This window comes from Schistosoma mansoni, chromosome 1 (genome assembly GCF_000237925.1).
Source record: "Schistosoma mansoni strain Puerto Rico chromosome 1, complete genome".
Classification (NCBI taxonomy): domain Eukaryota; kingdom Metazoa; phylum Platyhelminthes; class Trematoda; order Strigeidida; family Schistosomatidae; genus Schistosoma; species Schistosoma mansoni.
The window spans coordinates 33936729-33940454 of NC_031495.1; positions in this window are offsets into that span (position 1 = coordinate 33936729).

A 3726-nucleotide genomic window follows, 5' to 3' on the forward strand; every position below is an offset into this window, starting at 1 on the left:
AGATCAATAACATAATACTAAGTAGATTTGAGTAGTATTTTTTAAAATAACAAAAAAAGGGAAATAAATTACTGAAATGCAATTATAAATAGAATTTCCCTGCATATGTCCTGATAATTTTGTCAAATAAATGATCTCTTTCCAAAACAACATAAAAAAGGTACAATGTTTTTAACATTTTAAACTAACTCATGATTTCAACTATATAAAATTACTAAAATCTCCACAAAACCCCCTTCTGATAATAATCATCATGTGCTCACTAGTGACTGGCTCCATGAGGTATTTCCTGGAGTTTTAGTGAGAAGCAGTAACCAGTGGAGTTCAACCAGGTCTGTTGGGAGATATCAACTCACTGAAGACAATTGGTGAATTTTTGCTCAATTTCGTGGATTAGTTGAAGTTAGACATTAACACCCTTGGACGTCATCTCAGTGATCTAGAGGTTAAGCGTTTGCGCGTGAGACCGATAGGTCCTGTGTTCGAATCTGGCGAGACGGGATCGTGGATGCGCACTGCTGAGGAGTCCCACAATGGGACGAAACGGCCATCCAGTTCATCCAGGTTTCCCATGATGGTTTAGCTTCAATTGACTCATGATTTCAGCTATTAAATTTAATATTGAAAAGTTAGAATTTTGGTCTCGATTCTAATTATTTGTAGCACATTAAGTCATCTTTTTGCCCTAGTGAGGGACTCCACAACAGTGCAAAACAATGATCGCACACGAGAGACTCAAACCGACAAACTTCTGTCTCGCCAGGTCGCTTAACCTCTAGACCATTGAGCTAGCGTCCACGGCGTTAGTATCTAAATTCAACCAATCCACGATATTGAGCGACCATCTTCCATTGTCGTCGGTTGGTAACCACCTCACGCCCGACCAGGTTACACTCCACCGGTCACGGCTTTTCACTAGACTTCGGAGAATCACCTCTTTAAGCTAGTCGTTAGTAGCTCATAATAATTATCAGTGCTTCAAAATTTTTGAAAGTGGTCCAACATTGACCAGTTCATCATCTCAATAAAAGGGCATGATACCACTCAGTTGTTGAGAAAGAATATAATGTGTAATGATTGATTTAAAACAGCAATTTAAGATATCGTAACCAGTTCTATTTCGAAGCCATAACTGACATTATCAGTCAAGTTGTAAATAAAGCGATAACTCACAAACAATATCGGTCAAGGTATACCGTAAATTATAGACTGATTGAAGTTTGAAAAATAGACTACTATATTCCAAATTAATGACCTAAAAATCTCGCACTCTCTAAAAGAACTAATCTTCATATATCCTATCCTGTTCGAGATTATAATTTGGGTGCTTCCTAAGAATCTTAAACTAAGAAGATACATTTAACCAATGCTTTTCAATTGGATTTTTATTAAATTGTCATAAGTTATTAAGTTATTTCTGTTTTAGTTGAAGATTACTTGTTAATTTGATATGAGTAACTGGAGTGTTAGTGTGTGTGTTGAACTGCAAGCTAAAACGATGATGCTGATGATTTTGTTTAGAGCTTATCGTGGATAGTCATTACTTTATGTTAAATTTGACTTTTGAACAAAGTTGACAGTTTTATAATTTCAATTAACAAAAATTATCAAAGCGAAAATGTGCACTGTACTAATATACATAGGTGGTGACATAAATACCTTATATCTCACAATGATCACAATAGAAGAAAGTCATCTGATCATATTCCATTAGTCTATATGTTCACTATCAATTAATTTGTACGTCATTTTAATACAATCTAGTAAATGTTACCTTCAGTGTTTTCGATGTTCACTAGGTATATCGTATCAAACACAGTCAATCACACTCGTTCATTCCATTGTTCATTATCACATTTTACATTGAAATTCTCATTACATTTAGTATTCAATAACACAATACTTCACTTTATCTGTGTATTTCATCCAACATCTTAAATTGTCATACATTAGACCTATTCAGAGGAGAAAGTTGTCAGTAGTTGTAAACATTTGAAATGAAATGTTTAATGAGAATTCTACTGTGCAATGTACAATCGACTCATTAAAGGAATGGAGAAATGAATGAAAGTACTGAATAGAACACATTCAATGAACACTGTAACTTACTTACTTACTTATTTCGCCTGTTACTCCCTATGGAGCATAGGCCGCCGACTAGCATTCTCCAACCCACTCTGTCCTAGCCCTTCTTTTCTAGTTCTATCCAACTTTTGTTCATTCTTCTCATGTCTGTCTCCATTTCTCGAATTAATGTGTTCTTTGGTCTTCCTCTTCTCCTTTGGCCTTCAGGATTTCATGTGAGGGCTTGCCTTGTGATGCAGTTGGGTGCTTTCCTCAACATGTGTCCTTTCCACTTCCAGCGCTTCTTCCTGATTTCTTCCTCCGCTGGAATCTGGTTTGAATGGACACTGTAAACATCATAGATAATCTCATGTAGTACCATTATTGAATTACTCACTGTTTTGTAGTGAATTTCATTTAAACAAAAGAGTGTAATATTAAATAAAAAACAAACAAAATAACAAGGATTAAAATGAAAAAAAGGGTGATAAGTAAAGGGAGAAAAAAAGATTCTCATCAAATAACAATTTTAGCCTATAATAATTCATACAAAAATTTAATGTAAATATACATGTAAATATAAACGAGTCAACTTTTATAGAAATACATTAAGATATATCTATATATATGCTCACAAGTACACATCATACACACATGTATACACTTATAAAGTAAAAATGTCAAAAGGTAACAGAATAGCATAAAATGACTGAAATGTGAGTGTGGTATATGTTTTTATGATGATTTTTATTTTTTTTATTGTTGCCAAAAAAGCAAAGAAAATATCCTTTCATTTTCTCTTTCCAAAATGAGAATACATGTACTCTCTCTCTCTCACTTTTTCTCATTATTATAGTCATTAATATTACAGTTAGTAATGATAATCATCATAATAATAACAGTTTTAGATGGACTTATTGTTTCTAATGTCAAGTGATGATGAGACTTTGTTTTGTATTTCAATCATCTCTTCATTTGTTCATAAATAGATGCACATTCATACACATATATGAAGTTAAAGGTCCAGGATATACATTTTTAAAAACAATATTTCCATTTTCGGTCTCTTCCCTATGTTCTGACACCCACACACACATACACACACACGGATAAACACACTGTAAAATGCTCATGTAAGATAAAAATCAATTCAATTTATTCTAATTATTATTATTGTTATTATCAATACTGAAGCATATAGTATTATTCTGAGTTGTTAAGTGTTTGTTTTTTTCTCATTTTTTTTTGTATTTTAGAATCTACTTTTACTATATCTTTCTTTTATGTCCGGACAATGATGAGGAATAGGTGGGTTAGGGGAGCGGGGGAGGGTAGAAATAATCCAATCAGTAATGAGATTAATTTTTTTTTGTTATTTATCTATAAGGAAATAAAAAAATGAATATAATGAAGGATAATAAATTAGATAGAAAATATGTACATCTATATCTATGCATATTCATTTACTCACTCTTAATTGTTTAGTCAAATTAAACGTAGATGGAAGAGGAGAAATAGAAGGGTTCTATAGTACAATATATATATATAATGCTTAGATGTCTTTCTGTATTCGTTCGATATATATTTTACTGATTACTAATGATACAACTACTAGTAATGTTATTATTATTACTACTCCTACTATTTAATAACATGAATGAA